This window comes from Pimephales promelas, chromosome 2, assembly GCF_988280905.1.
Source record: "Pimephales promelas chromosome 2, fPimPro1.hap1.1, whole genome shotgun sequence".
Taxonomy (NCBI): Eukaryota; Metazoa; Chordata; class Actinopteri; order Cypriniformes; family Leuciscidae; genus Pimephales; species Pimephales promelas.
The window spans coordinates 28,558,950-28,573,303 of NC_142770.1; the positions used below are offsets into that span (position 1 = coordinate 28,558,950).

Below are 14,354 nucleotides of genomic sequence, written 5' to 3' on the forward strand. Positions count from 1 at the left end.
CTCGACTGCATAATTTATGGTAGTGGGGGACTGCGTTCGCGCTCTCCCCTGGACAACACTGGTTAAAAGGGCAGATTGTTAAAGCTCCACTTGAGGTTCTTTTTTTTTTTTTTTTTTTCTCCACTTCTTCAATATCCAGAGGCAGTCCAGAGAGTTGAACTGCGGCGGTTGCTCGAGAGATACGAAACAGTCTAGGACCGGTCTGTGTGAGGAGGGTTTTCTTTTTTCTCCTCAATTCTTCAAATAGTCTCCAATATTTGACGGACGACTTAGTTCACAGCAGTTGTCCTGGAGGCAAAGTTGTTCGGAATGAGGAGTTCTATCATGTGGTATGAAAACATTGTGCGCGTGTGAAACGTCACGTGATATACAGCCACCCATGTTGTGTTTTTTTCTGTTTACAGCGCCACCAAGTGGCCAGTCGCCGCATTCCTCTTCACGTGACCACGGGCTGAGCCCGTACACAGGTGTACCGAGTTGGGTGCAATTGTCTCATTCCGTTGGAGAGTTATAGCCGTTTAAGTAAAGCCCGCCTCGCCCACCCCCAACGTTTTGGCGTACCGTCGCCAACGTGGATGGAAATTCCAACTGTTTCCCGATCCCTGTTGGCAGTCGGACTCCAGAGAATCTTTCTGCACCGGTTTGGGTCAGATCGGGCAAAAAACCTAGGACTAGTGTGCAAAAGTAGGTTTTTCAGAAAATCCAAAATACCCGAAAATCTCGCCAGCGCGACCACCCAATCCGAGGCATGCATCTTGTTCGGCTCGAGCCAAGGATTCCGGTGATGTAAGACACTTGGGTCTGCGACCGACGGTCGAGGAGTTACGAGCCATTTCGTACTTTTGATCGCTGCAGCGCCACCTTGGGGCCGATCGGGGCGAGCCTTGGTGAGGTTGTAGTACCGGGCCGGTCCTACCATCCCTCAGAGTTTCAAGTCTCTACCACGGACGCTTTGGTCCGCCCGCTCACTTTTAAGGCGGAATGTTGATGATCCAAAATCCCAGGTTGCACTCCAGAGTGTCGTGCTGTGCACTCTGTTGTGATCCATTTTCGGTGTCAACCAATCTGAGCTGAGCTTGTTTGCCGGCGACCTTAGACCCTCTCGCCGCGGCCCAGGTGGGCGTGGCCTTTGCCGGCTCCCCCGCCTCGGCGTCGCTGCGTCATCGCTTCTCGGCCTTTTGGCTAAGATCAAGTGTAGTATCTGTTCTTATCAGTTTAATATCTGATACGTGCCCTACCCGGGCACCACATATTAAATTGATTTTTGGTCCTGGGAGATGGAATAGGGGCTTGCTCCGTCCACTCCACGCATCGACCCGGTATTGCAGTACTTCTGGGAACGGTGCACCCTCCTAAAGTGTTCAATGAAAGAGTTGTAGTGGTCTTGTGTGGCAGAAGGTGATAATGGAGCTAGTGTGAGTGGGTGTTGTAGGTGATCATGTGCTATACTAGCCTGGGTAGAATTGTGGTGTAAAAACAAGACAAAAATGAACCCCTGTTCCTCTGTCAGTTTAACATCTGATCCATCCACTATTCGGGGACGGCGCATTATGTACATTTATGGCTCATGGAGCCGGATGCGGAGCGTGCAAAAAAAAAAAAAGCCCCTTTTTTGACTGGCAAACCGCTGGTGAGGATTGGGGAGAGGGACAGGGTGCTTCTGACTGAAGGCCTGGGAATTCATACTTACCTGGCAGGGGAGACACCATGATCAGGAAGGTGGTTCACCCAGGGCGAGGCTCGGCCATTGCACTCTGGGTTGTGCTGACCCCTGCGAATTCCCCAAATGTGGGAATCTCGACTGCATAATTTATGGTAGTGGGGGACTGCGTTCGCGCTCTCCCCTGGACAACACTGGTTAAAAGGGCAGATTGTTAAAGCTCCACTTGAGGTTCTTTTTTTTTTTTTTTTTTTTTCTCCACTTCTTCAATATCCAGAGGCAGTCCAGAGAGTTGAACTGCGGCGGTTGCTCGAGAGATACGAAACAGTCTAGGACCGGTCTGTGTGAGGAGGGTTTTCTTTTTTCTCCTCAATTCTTCAAATAGTCTCCAATATTTGACGGACGACTTAGTTCACAGCAGTTGTCCTGGAGGCAAAGTTGTTCGGAATGAGGAGTTCTATCATGTGGTATGAAAACATTGTGCGCGTGTGAAACGTCACGTGATATACAGCCACCCATGTTGTGTTTTTTTCTGTTTACAGCGCCACCAAGTGGCCAGTCGCCGCATTCCTCTTCACGTGACCACGGGCTGAGCCCGTACACAGGTGTACCGAGTTGGGTGCAATTGTCTCATTCCGTTGGAGAGTTATAGCCGTTTAAGTAAAGCCCGCCTCGCCCACCCCCAACGTTTTGGCGTACCGTCGCCAACGTGGATGGAAATTCCAACTGTTTCCCGATCCCTGTTGGCAGTCGGACTCCAGAGAATCTTTCTGCACCGGTTTGGGTCAGATCGGGCAAAAAACCTAGGACTAGTGTGCAAAAGTAGGTTTTTCAGAAAATCCAAAATACCCGAAAATCTCGCCAGCGCGACCACCCAATCCGAGGCATGCATCTTGTTCGGCTCGAGCCAAGGATTCCGGTGATGTAAGACACTTGGGTCTGCGACCGACGGTCGAGGAGTTACGAGCCATTTCGTACTTTTGATCGCTGCAGCGCCACCTTGGGGCCGATCGGGGCGAGCCTTGGTGAGGTTGTAGTACCGGGCCGGTCCTACCATCCCTCAGAGTTTCAAGTCTCTACCACGGACGCTTTGGTCCGCCCGCTCACTTTTAAGGCGGAATGTTGATGATCCAAAATCCCAGGTTGCACTCCAGAGTGTCGTGCTGTGCACTCTGTTGTGATCCATTTTCGGTGTCAACCAATCTGAGCTGAGCTTGTTTGCCGGCGACCTTAGACCCTCTCGCCGCGGCCCAGGTGGGCGTGGCCTTTGCCGGCTCCCCCGCCTCGGCGTCGCTGCGTCATCGCTTCTCGGCCTTTTGGCTAAGATCAAGTGTAGTATCTGTTCTTATCAGTTTAATATCTGATACGTGCCCTACCCGGGCACCACATATTAAATTGATTTTTGGTCCTGGGAGATGGAATAGGGGCTTGCTCCGTCCACTCCACGCATCGACCCGGTATTGCAGTACTTCTGGGAACGGTGCACCCTCCTAAAGTGTTCAATGAAAGAGTTGTAGTGGTCTTGTGTGGCAGAAGGTGATAATGGAGCTAGTGTGAGTGGGTGTTGTAGGTGATCATGTGCTATACTAGCCTGGGTAGAATTGTGGTGTAAAAACAAGACAAAAATGAACCCCTGTTCCTCTGTCAGTTTAACATCTGATCCATCCACTATTCGGGGACGGCGCATTATGTACATTTATGGCTCATGGAGCCGGATGCGGAGCGTGCAAAAAAAAAAAAAGCCCCTTTTTTGACTGGCAAACCGCTGGTGAGGATTGGGGAGAGGGACAGGGTGCTTCTGACTGAAGGCCTGGGAATTCATACTTACCTGGCAGGGGAGACACCATGATCAGGAAGGTGGTTCACCCAGGGCGAGGCTCGGCCATTGCACTCTGGGTTGTGCTGACCCCTGCGAATTCCCCAAATGTGGGAATCTCGACTGCATAATTTATGGTAGTGGGGGACTGCGTTCGCGCTCTCCCCTGGACAACACTGGTTAAAAGGGCAGATTGTTAAAGCTCCACTTGAGGTTCTTTTTTTTTTTTTTTTTTTTTTCTCCACTTCTTCAATATCCAGAGGCAGTCCAGAGAGTTGAACTGCGGCGGTTGCTCGAGAGATACGAAACAGTCTAGGACCGGTCTGTGTGAGGAGGGTTTTCTTTTTTCTCCTCAATTCTTCAAATAGTCTCCAATATTTGACGGACGACTTAGTTCACAGCAGTTGTCCTGGAGGCAAAGTTGTTCGGAATGAGGAGTTCTATCATGTGGTATGAAAACATTGTGCGCGTGTGAAACGTCACGTGATATACAGCCACCCATGTTGTGTTTTTTTCTGTTTACAGCGCCACCAAGTGGCCAGTCGCCGCATTCCTCTTCACGTGACCACGGGCTGAGCCCGTACACAGGTGTACCGAGTTGGGTGCAATTGTCTCATTCCGTTGGAGAGTTATAGCCGTTTAAGTAAAGCCCGCCTCGCCCACCCCCAACGTTTTGGCGTACCGTCGCCAACGTGGATGGAAATTCCAACTGTTTCCCGATCCCTGTTGGCAGTCGGACTCCAGAGAATCTTTCTGCACCGGTTTGGGTCAGATCGGGCAAAAAACCTAGGACTAGTGTGCAAAAGTAGGTTTTTCAGAAAATCCAAAATACCCGAAAATCTCGCCAGCGCGACCACCCAATCCGAGGCATGCATCTTGTTCGGCTCGAGCCAAGGATTCCGGTGATGTAAGACACTTGGGTCTGCGACCGACGGTCGAGGAGTTACGAGCCATTTCGTACTTTTGATCGCTGCAGCGCCACCTTGGGGCCGATCGGGGCGAGCCTTGGTGAGGTTGTAGTACCGGGCCGGTCCTACCATCCCTCAGAGTTTCAAGTCTCTACCACGGACGCTTTGGTCCGCCCGCTCACTTTTAAGGCGGAATGTTGATGATCCAAAATCCCAGGTTGCACTCCAGAGTGTCGTGCTGTGCACTCTGTTGTGATCCATTTTCGGTGTCAACCAATCTGAGCTGAGCTTGTTTGCCGGCGACCTTAGACCCTCTCGCCGCGGCCCAGGTGGGCGTGGCCTTTGCCGGCTCCCCCGCCTCGGCGTCGCTGCGTCATCGCTTCTCGGCCTTTTGGCTAAGATCAAGTGTAGTATCTGTTCTTATCAGTTTAATATCTGATACGTGCCCTACCCGGGCACCACATATTAAATTGATTTTTGGTCCTGGGAGATGGAATAGGGGCTTGCTCCGTCCACTCCACGCATCGACCCGGTATTGCAGTACTTCTGGGAACGGTGCACCCTCCTAAAGTGTTCAATGAAAGAGTTGTAGTGGTCTTGTGTGGCAGAAGGTGATAATGGAGCTAGTGTGAGTGGGTGTTGTAGGTGATCATGTGCTATACTAGCCTGGGTAGAATTGTGGTGTAAAAACAAGACAAAAATGAACCCCTGTTCCTCTGTCAGTTTAACATCTGATCCATCCACTATTCGGGGACGGCGCATTATGTACATTTATGGCTCATGGAGCCGGATGCGGAGCGTGCAAAAAAAAAAAAAGCCCCTTTTTTGACTGGCAAACCGCTGGTGAGGATTGGGGAGAGGGACAGGGTGCTTCTGACTGAAGGCCTGGGAATTCATACTTACCTGGCAGGGGAGACACCATGATCAGGAAGGTGGTTCACCCAGGGCGAGGCTCGGCCATTGCACTCTGGGTTGTGCTGACCCCTGCGAATTCCCCAAATGTGGGAATCTCGACTGCATAATTTATGGTAGTGGGGGACTGCGTTCGCGCTCTCCCCTGGACAACACTGGTTAAAAGGGCAGATTGTTAAAGCTCCACTTGAGGTTCTTTTTTTTTTTTTTTTTTTTTTCTCCACTTTTTCAATATCCAGAGGCAGTCCAGAGAGTTGAACTGCGGCGGTTGCTCGAGAGATACGAAACAGTCTAGGACCGGTCTGTGTGAGGAGGGTTTTCTTTTTTCTCCTCAATTCTTCAAATAGTCTCCAATATTTGACGGACGACTTAGTTCACAGCAGTTGTCCTGGAGGCAAAGTTGTTCGGAATGAGGAGTTCTATCATGTGGTATGAAAACATTGTGCGCGTGTGAAACGTCACGTGATATACAGCCACCCATGTTGTGTTTTTTTCTGTTTACAGCGCCACCAAGTGGCCAGTCGCCGCATTCCTCTTCACGTGACCACGGGCTGAGCCCGTACACAGGTGTACCGAGTTGGGTGCAATTGTCTCATTCCGTTGGAGAGTTATAGCCGTTTAAGTAAAGCCCGCCTCGCCCACCCCCAACGTTTTGGCGTACCGTCGCCAACGTGGATGGAAATTCCAACTGTTTCCCGATCCCTGTTGGCAGTCGGACTCCAGAGAATCTTTCTGCACCGGTTTGGGTCAGATCGGGCAAAAAACCTAGGACTAGTGTGCAAAAGTAGGTTTTTCAGAAAATCCAAAATACCCGAAAATCTCGCCAGCGCGACCACCCAATCCGAGGCATGCATCTTGTTCGGCTCGAGCCAAGGATTCCGGTGATGTAAGACACTTGGGTCTGCGACCGACGGTCGAGGAGTTACGAGCCATTTCGTACTTTTGATCGCTGCAGCGCCACCTTGGGGCCGATCGGGGCGAGCCTTGGTGAGGTTGTAGTACCGGGCCGGTCCTACCATCCCTCAGAGTTTCAAGTCTCTACCACGGACGCTTTGGTCCGCCCGCTCACTTTTAAGGCGGAATGTTGATGATCCAAAATCCCAGGTTGCACTCCAGAGTGTCGTGCTGTGCACTCTGTTGTGATCCATTTTCGGTGTCAACCAATCTGAGCTGAGCTTGTTTGCCGGCGACCTTAGACCCTCTCGCCGCGGCCCAGGTGGGCGTGGCCTTTGCCGGCTCCCCCGCCTCGGCGTCGCTGCGTCATCGCTTCTCGGCCTTTTGGCTAAGATCAAGTGTAGTATCTGTTCTTATCAGTTTAATATCTGATACGTGCCCTACCCGGGCACCACATATTAAATTGATTTTTGGTCCTGGGAGATGGAATAGGGGCTTGCTCCGTCCACTCCACGCATCGACCCGGTATTGCAGTACTTCTGGGAACGGTGCACCCTCCTAAAGTGTTCAATGAAAGAGTTGTAGTGGTCTTGTGTGGCAGAAGGTGATAATGGAGCTAGTGTGAGTGGGTGTTGTAGGTGATCATGTGCTATACTAGCCTGGGTAGAATTGTGGTGTAAAAACAAGACAAAAATGAACCCCTGTTCCTCTGTCAGTTTAACATCTGATCCATCCACTATTCGGGGACGGCGCATTATGTACATTTATGGCTCATGGAGCCGGATGCGGAGCGTGCAAAAAAAAAAAAAGCCCCTTTTTTGACTGGCAAACCGCTGGTGAGGATTGGGGAGAGGGACAGGGTGCTTCTGACTGAAGGCCTGGGAATTCATACTTACCTGGCAGGGGAGACACCATGATCAGGAAGGTGGTTCACCCAGGGCGAGGCTCGGCCATTGCACTCTGGGTTGTGCTGACCCCTGCGAATTCCCCAAATGTGGGAATCTCGACTGCATAATTTATGGTAGTGGGGGACTGCGTTCGCGCTCTCCCCTGGACAACACTGGTTAAAAGGGCAGATTGTTAAAGCTCCACTTGAGGTTCTTTTTTTTTTTTTTTTTTCTCCACTTCTTCAATATCCAGAGGCAGTCCAGAGAGTTGAACTGCGGCGGTTGCTCGAGAGATACGAAACAGTCTAGGACCGGTCTGTGTGAGGAGGGTTTTCTTTTTTCTCCTCAATTCTTCAAATAGTCTCCAATATTTGACGGACGACTTAGTTCACAGCAGTTGTCCTGGAGGCAAAGTTGTTCGGAATGAGGAGTTCTATCATGTGGTATGAAAACATTGTGCGCGTGTGAAACGTCACGTGATATACAGCCACCCATGTTGTGTTTTTTTCTGTTTACAGCGCCACCAAGTGGCCAGTCGCCGCATTCCTCTTCACGTGACCACGGGCTGAGCCCGTACACAGGTGTACCGAGTTGGGTGCAATTGTCTCATTCCGTTGGAGAGTTATAGCCGTTTAAGTAAAGCCCGCCTCGCCCACCCCCAACGTTTTGGCGTACCGTCGCCAACGTGGATGGAAATTCCAACTGTTTCCCGATCCCTGTTGGCAGTCGGACTCCAGAGAATCTTTCTGCACCGGTTTGGGTCAGATCGGGCAAAAAACCTAGGACTAGTGTGCAAAAGTAGGTTTTTCAGAAAATCCAAAATACCCGAAAATCTCGCCAGCGCGACCACCCAATCCGAGGCATGCATCTTGTTCGGCTCGAGCCAAGGATTCCGGTGATGTAAGACACTTGGGTCTGCGTCCGACGGTCGAGGAGTTACGAGCCATTTCGTACTTTTGATCGCTGCAGCGCCACCTTGGGGCCGATCGGGGCGAGCCTTGGTGAGGTTGTAGTACCGGGCCGGTCCTACCATCCCTCAGAGTTTCAAGTCTCTACCACGGACGCTTTGGTCCGCCCGCTCACTTTTAAGGCGGAATGTTGATGATCCAAAATCCCAGGTTGCACTCCAGAGTGTCGTGCTGTGCACTCTGTTGTGATCCATTTTCGGTGTCAACCAATCTGAGCTGAGCTTGTTTGCCGGCGACCTTAGACCCTCTCGCCGCGGCCCAGGTGGGCGTGGCCTTTGCCGGCTCCCCCGCCTCGGCGTCGCTGCGTCATCGCTTCTCGGCCTTTTGGCTAAGATCAAGTGTAGTATCTGTTCTTATCAGTTTAATATCTGATACGTGCCCTACCCGGGCACCACATATTAAATTGATTTTTGGTCCTGGGAGATGGAATAGGGGCTTGCTCCGTCCACTCCACGCATCGACCCGGTATTGCAGTACTTCTGGGAACGGTGCACCCTCCTAAAGTGTTCAATGAAAGAGTTGTAGTGGTCTTGTGTGGCAGAAGGTGATAATGGAGCTAGTGTGAGTGGGTGTTGTAGGTGATCATGTGCTATACTAGCCTGGGTAGAATTGTGGTGTAAAAACAAGACAAAAATGAACCCCTGTTCCTCTGTCAGTTTAACATCTGATCCATCCACTATTCGGGGACGGCGCATTATGTACATTTATGGCTCATGGAGCCGGATGCGGAGCGTGCAAAAAAAAAAAAAGCCCCTTTTTTGACTGGCAAACCGCTGGTGAGGATTGGGGAGAGGGACAGGGTGCTTCTGACTGAAGGCCTGGGAATTCATACTTACCTGGCAGGGGAGACACCATGATCAGGAAGGTGGTTCACCCAGGGCGAGGCTCGGCCATTGCACTCTGGGTTGTGCTGACCCCTGCGAATTCCCCAAATGTGGGAATCTCGACTGCATAATTTATGGTAGTGGGGGACTGCGTTCGCGCTCTCCCCTGGACAACACTGGTTAAAAGGGCAGATTGTTAAAGCTCCACTTGAGGTTCTTTTTTTTTTTTTTTTTTCTCCACTTCTTCAATATCCAGAGGCAGTCCAGAGAGTTGAACTGCGGCGGTTGCTCGAGAGATACGAAACAGTCTAGGACCGGTCTGTGTGAGGAGGGTTTTCTTTTTTCTCCTCAATTCTTCAAATAGTCTCCAATATTTGACGGACGACTTAGTTCACAGCAGTTGTCCTGGAGGCAAAGTTGTTCGGAATGAGGAGTTCTATCATGTGGTATGAAAACATTGTGCGCGTGTGAAACGTCACGTGATATACAGCCACCCATGTTGTGTTTTTTTCTGTTTACAGCGCCACCAAGTGGCCAGTCGCCGCATTCCTCTTCACGTGACCACGGGCTGAGCCCGTACACAGGTGTACCGAGTTGGGTGCAATTGTCTCATTCCGTTGGAGAGTTATAGCCGTTTAAGTAAAGCCCGCCTCGCCCACCCCCAACGTTTTGGCGTACCGTCGCCAACGTGGATGGAAATTCCAACTGTTTCCCGATCCCTGTTGGCAGTCGGACTCCAGAGAATCTTTCTGCACCGGTTTGGGTCAGATCGGGCAAAAAACCTAGGACTAGTGTGCAAAAGTAGGTTTTTCAGAAAATCCAAAATACCCGAAAATCTCGCCAGCGCGACCACCCAATCCGAGGCATGCATCTTGTTCGGCTCGAGCCAAGGATTCCGGTGATGTAAGACACTTGGGTCTGCGTCCGACGGTCGAGGAGTTACGAGCCATTTCGTACTTTTGATCGCTGCAGCGCCACCTTGGGGCCGATCGGGGCGAGCCTTGGTGAGGTTGTAGTACCGGGCCGGTCCTACCATCCCTCAGAGTTTCAAGTCTCTACCACGGACGCTTTGGTCCGCCCGCTCACTTTTAAGGCGGAATGTTGATGATCCAAAATCCCAGGTTGCACTCCAGAGTGTCGTGCTGTGCACTCTGTTGTGATCCATTTTCGGTGTCAACCAATCTGAGCTGAGCTTGTTTGCCGGCGACCTTAGACCCTCTCGCCGCGGCCCAGGTGGGCGTGGCCTTTGCCGGCTCCCCCGCCTCGGCGTCGCTGCGTCATCGCTTCTCGGCCTTTTGGCTAAGATCAAGTGTAGTATCTGTTCTTATCAGTTTAATATCTGATACGTGCCCTACCCGGGCACCACATGTTAAATTGATTTTTGGTCCTGGGAGATGGAATAGGGGCTTGCTCCGTCCACTCCACGCATCGACCCGGTATTGCAGTACTTCTGGGAACGGTGCACCCTCCTAAAGTGTTCAATGAAAGAGTTGTAGTGGTCTTGTGTGGCAGAAGGTGATAATGGAGCTAGTGTGAGTGGGTGTTGTAGGTGATCATGTGCTATACTAGCCTGGGTAGAATTGTGGTGTAAAAACAAGACAAAAATGAACCCCTGTTCCTCTGTCAGTTTAACATCTGATCCATCCACTATTCGGGGACGGCGCATTATGTACATTTATGGCTCATGGAGCCGGATGCGGAGCGTGCAAAAAAAAAAAAAGCCCCTTTTTTGACTGGCAAACCGCTGGTGAGGATTGGGGAGAGGGACAGGGTGCTTCTGACTGAAGGCCTGGGAATTCATACTTACCTGGCAGGGGAGACACCATGATCAGGAAGGTGGTTCACCCAGGGCGAGGCTCGGCCATTGCACTCTGGGTTGTGCTGACCCCTGCGAATTCCCCAAATGTGGGAATCTCGACTGCATAATTTATGGTAGTGGGGGACTGCGTTCGCGCTCTCCCCTGGACAACACTGGTTAAAAGGGCAGATTGTTAAAGCTCCACTTGAGGTTCTTTTTTTTTTTTTTTTTTCTCCACTTCTTCAATATCCAGAGGCAGTCCAGAGAGTTGAACTGCGGCGGTTGCTCGAGAGATACGAAACAGTCTAGGACCGGTCTGTGTGAGGAGGGTTTTCTTTTTTCTCCTCAATTCTTCAAATAGTCTCCAATATTTGACGGACGACTTAGTTCACAGCAGTTGTCCTGGAGGCAAAGTTGTTCGGAATGAGGAGTTCTATCATGTGGTATGAAAACATTGTGCGCGTGTGAAACGTCACGTGATATACAGCCACCCATGTTGTGTTTTTTTCTGTTTACAGCGCCACCAAGTGGCCAGTCGCCGCATTCCTCTTCACGTGACCACGGGCTGAGCCCGTACACAGGTGTACCGAGTTGGGTGCAATTGTCTCATTCCGTTGGAGAGTTATAGCCGTTTAAGTAAAGCCCGCCTCGCCCACCCCCAACGTTTTGGCGTACCGTCGCCAACGTGGATGGAAATTCCAACTGTTTCCCGATCCCTGTTGGCAGTCGGACTCCAGAGAATCTTTCTGCACCGGTTTGGGTCAGATCGGGCAAAAAACCTAGGACTAGTGTGCAAAAGTAGGTTTTTCAGAAAATCCAAAATACCCGAAAATCTCGCCAGCGCGACCACCCAATCCGAGGCATGCATCTTGCGCCACCTTGGGGCCGATCGGGGCGAGCCTTGGTGAGGTTGTAGTACCGGGCCGGTCCTACCATCCCTCAGAGTTTCAAGTCTCTACCACGGACGCTTTGGTCCGCCCGCTCACTTTTAAGGCGGAATGTTGATGATCCAAAATCCCAGGTTGCACTCCAGAGTGTCGTGCTGTGCACTCTGTTGTGATCCATTTTCGGTGTCAACCAATCTGAGCTGAGCTTGTTTGCCGGCGACCTTAGACCCTCTCGCCGCGGCCCAGGTGGGCGTGGCCTTTGCCGGCTCCCCCGCCTCGGCGTCGCTGCGTCATCGCTTCTCGGCCTTTTGGCTAAGATCAAGTGTCTGGTCCCAAGGTAGAGACAGCGATCGCCTCTTGGAGGTTTTTCCGGCTCGGGTCCTTCCGTGACTTGAGCCTCAAACTTTTGAGAGGTACATTGATCCAGCTGCTTTTATTCCGGTTCGGTTTTAAGGTAAGACCTTTTTATCTATTTATTTATTTATTTATTTATTGTTTTAAGTTTTAGGCTGTTGGTGCCTCCACCATGTCGGCTGCCCGTGCCGGCATGCGGAGGCACCACAGCGTGCGGTTTTTATTTAAAGAGGTGAATGGTAAGCTCCTGGGGTTGTCACGTCTTGACTTCTCCAGGAAGCTGATCCAGAAAACCCTCAATTTTAAACCTGATGACTTGAACTGCTTGGTAACTCTCCCCCTGAACAAAGGTTTTGATTTAAGTTTCAAAAGCGCTTCCCTGTTAACTGAATTCTGGCAAAGGTTTGATGCATGCAAAGCCCAGTTTTCAATGTTTACTGTGGAAAAACTTTCTGACAATTCACTTAAAACCGTGATTGTCAGGATGTTTAATGAAACTGTGAATGGAGAAGACATTTGTGTCTGGTTGGGTAGATTTTGCACTGTTCGGGGGCAACCAGTCAAAGTGTTAGATGAAGACGGCATCTGGAATTGCTCCTGGCGAATTCCCATTAAACAATGGGAAGACGCCGGGGGCTACCAGGGCCTGAAACACCTACCTTCAATGATTGTGTTGGGAGAGAACAGAGGCTACATTCACTATCAAGGAATGCCTAAATTGTGCAGAAAGTGTGGGAGAATGGGGCATTTAGCCGATGCATGCAATGAATTAACATGTGGGAAGTGTAGAGGAATTGGTCATACTTTTGAAGAATGTACCATTGGCAGAAGGTGTAATCTTTGTGGTGAAACTAACCATCTCTACAGAGATTGCCCTAAAAGTTTTGCCAACAAATTGAAAGGTAACAAAATGGCCGCCCCACATGTGGAACAAACAAAAGAGCAAAGGAAGGAGGAGGCGGTCCCTGAGGTTTTGGCGGGAAATTCTATTTCCCAGCCAGCCTCAGGGAGTGGGCAGGAGGAAGGAAGTCGGGCGGCCATAGGGGCGGAGCCAAGTTTTAACAGCAAACAGAGTGAGGAAGCCGTTCCCCAACAAGAGATAAGCGAAAACAAAATAGAGGAGGAGGATGTAACGGCTTCCTCGCTCTACACCGTATCGGAGGTTAGCGTGGTGGATAGTGGGGGTGAATCCGAGGGTTCACTTCCCAATGCTCAGGTGCAAAAAAGGTCTGCGAGATCTCCTCTGCTTCAAACAGAGGAGAAAAGGCTGCGGGCATCGCTCCGGCTAGATAGTACCTCCTTGGTAGATCTAGACCGTGTGTGGCCCGCAGATTCTCCCAATGAAGTCTCCTTTTTGCACGTTAAGCTAATAACATCGTCGCCGAAGGATCCACAAGAGGCCCTCTCTGTGGACTCCAAGGTGACGAGCATTTGCCCTCCTGATCCCAGTTTTTCTGGGGAAAAGGAGAAGCAAGTGATACATGACATAACATGATTTTAATGTAACTTTCTGCAGTCTTTTGGTTTTATTCTTCTATTAATGCTTGTATTTTTAACCATACTGCTCATGGCCCTCACTATCTCTACAATCAATGTGAGAAGTGTGAGGTCTACTCTGCAAGCACAGAGTGTGTTATCCTTTTTAAAAACTTTTAAGTCAGATGTGTTTTTATTGCAAGAATGTGGTTTGCCTTTTTTAACAAATTACAGGAAGTGGGAGGAGATTTGGACCCCAGGATTTTCCATTTGGAGTGGGTCCAATTTTAACAAAAATGACGGTGTTGCTATTTTAATCAAAAATCCCAACCTTTTGGTGAAGGGCAGCACTGTGGTGAGGGACGGGCGGGCAATTTTAGCAAATCTGACTTTTTTAGGTAAGGATCTTAATATTTTAAATATGTATGGTTTTACAGAAAAAAATAACAGGTATGAGCTTTTAGAAGACTCGCAACCCCACATGCTAGGCAGGGCTCCCCTAGTGGTAGCAGGGGATTTTAATTGTGTTTTATCAAAAAATGACAGAAAGAGGGTAGGAGATGATTTTAAGGTAGACAAGACATCGGTTTTATTACAAAATATAGTCAAAGATTTTAAGTTAGTCGACTGTTTTAAAACAATGCATCAAAGAGAGGAGGGCTTCACCTGGTTCAGTGGTGACGGTGCCAGAGCCTCTCGAATTGACTATGTTTTTACAAGGGACCTCCCGCCGACCGATGCTACATTGACCCCCCTCTTTTTTTCCGATCACATGATGCTGTCTTGCACTCTTTCACTTCCCACGGGTGTGACTGCAGGGGGAGGGCTGTGGAAGCTGAACTGTTCCCTGTTAGAAGACGAGGAAGTGGTAAAAGAGTATAGGGAGCAGTTCAGCCAATGGCAGACCCTCCAGGACTTTTATGACTCACGTGCACAGTGGTGGGAGATGGTGAAACATAGGACAGGACGG

General features: G+C 50.2%; 12 non-coding genes across 12 annotated transcripts; all 12 read left to right on the forward strand.

Moving 5' to 3' along the window:
• The first annotated feature begins 1,162 nt into the window (after positions 1-1,162).
• LOC148996590 (U2 spliceosomal RNA) lies at positions 1,163-1,353 on the forward strand. Its single transcript, XR_016148548.1, has one exon. It is a non-coding gene; the product is annotated as a U2 spliceosomal RNA (small nuclear RNA).
• Positions 1,354-1,682: 329 nt separating this feature from the next.
• On the forward strand, positions 1,683-1,847 carry LOC148996591 (U1 spliceosomal RNA). Its single transcript, XR_016150391.1, has one exon. It is a non-coding gene; the product is annotated as a U1 spliceosomal RNA (small nuclear RNA).
• A 1,113-nt stretch (positions 1,848-2,960) lies between these two features.
• On the forward strand, positions 2,961-3,151 carry LOC148996592 (U2 spliceosomal RNA). The gene has a single exon (XR_016148550.1). It is a non-coding gene; the product is annotated as a U2 spliceosomal RNA (small nuclear RNA).
• Positions 3,152-3,480: 329 nt separating this feature from the next.
• On the forward strand, positions 3,481-3,645 carry LOC148996593 (U1 spliceosomal RNA). Its single transcript, XR_016150392.1, has one exon. It is a non-coding gene; the product is annotated as a U1 spliceosomal RNA (small nuclear RNA).
• Positions 3,646-4,759: 1,114 nt separating this feature from the next.
• Positions 4,760-4,950, forward strand: LOC148996594 (U2 spliceosomal RNA). Its single transcript, XR_016148551.1, has one exon. It is a non-coding gene; the product is annotated as a U2 spliceosomal RNA (small nuclear RNA).
• Positions 4,951-5,279: 329 nt separating this feature from the next.
• LOC148996595 (U1 spliceosomal RNA) lies at positions 5,280-5,444 on the forward strand. Its single transcript, XR_016150393.1, has one exon. It is a non-coding gene; the product is annotated as a U1 spliceosomal RNA (small nuclear RNA).
• A 1,114-nt stretch (positions 5,445-6,558) lies between these two features.
• On the forward strand, positions 6,559-6,749 carry LOC148996596 (U2 spliceosomal RNA). Its single transcript, XR_016148554.1, has one exon. It is a non-coding gene; the product is annotated as a U2 spliceosomal RNA (small nuclear RNA).
• Positions 6,750-7,078: 329 nt separating this feature from the next.
• LOC148996597 (U1 spliceosomal RNA) lies at positions 7,079-7,243 on the forward strand. The gene has a single exon (XR_016150394.1). It is a non-coding gene; the product is annotated as a U1 spliceosomal RNA (small nuclear RNA).
• A 1,110-nt stretch (positions 7,244-8,353) lies between these two features.
• On the forward strand, positions 8,354-8,544 carry LOC148996598 (U2 spliceosomal RNA). Its single transcript, XR_016148555.1, has one exon. It is a non-coding gene; the product is annotated as a U2 spliceosomal RNA (small nuclear RNA).
• A 329-nt stretch (positions 8,545-8,873) lies between these two features.
• Positions 8,874-9,038, forward strand: LOC148996599 (U1 spliceosomal RNA). Its single transcript, XR_016150395.1, has one exon. It is a non-coding gene; the product is annotated as a U1 spliceosomal RNA (small nuclear RNA).
• A 1,110-nt stretch (positions 9,039-10,148) lies between these two features.
• LOC148996600 (U2 spliceosomal RNA) lies at positions 10,149-10,339 on the forward strand. Its single transcript, XR_016148618.1, has one exon. It is a non-coding gene; the product is annotated as a U2 spliceosomal RNA (small nuclear RNA).
• A 329-nt stretch (positions 10,340-10,668) lies between these two features.
• Positions 10,669-10,833, forward strand: LOC148996601 (U1 spliceosomal RNA). The gene has a single exon (XR_016150396.1). It is a non-coding gene; the product is annotated as a U1 spliceosomal RNA (small nuclear RNA).
• The last annotated feature ends 3,521 nt before the right edge of the window (positions 10,834-14,354 follow it).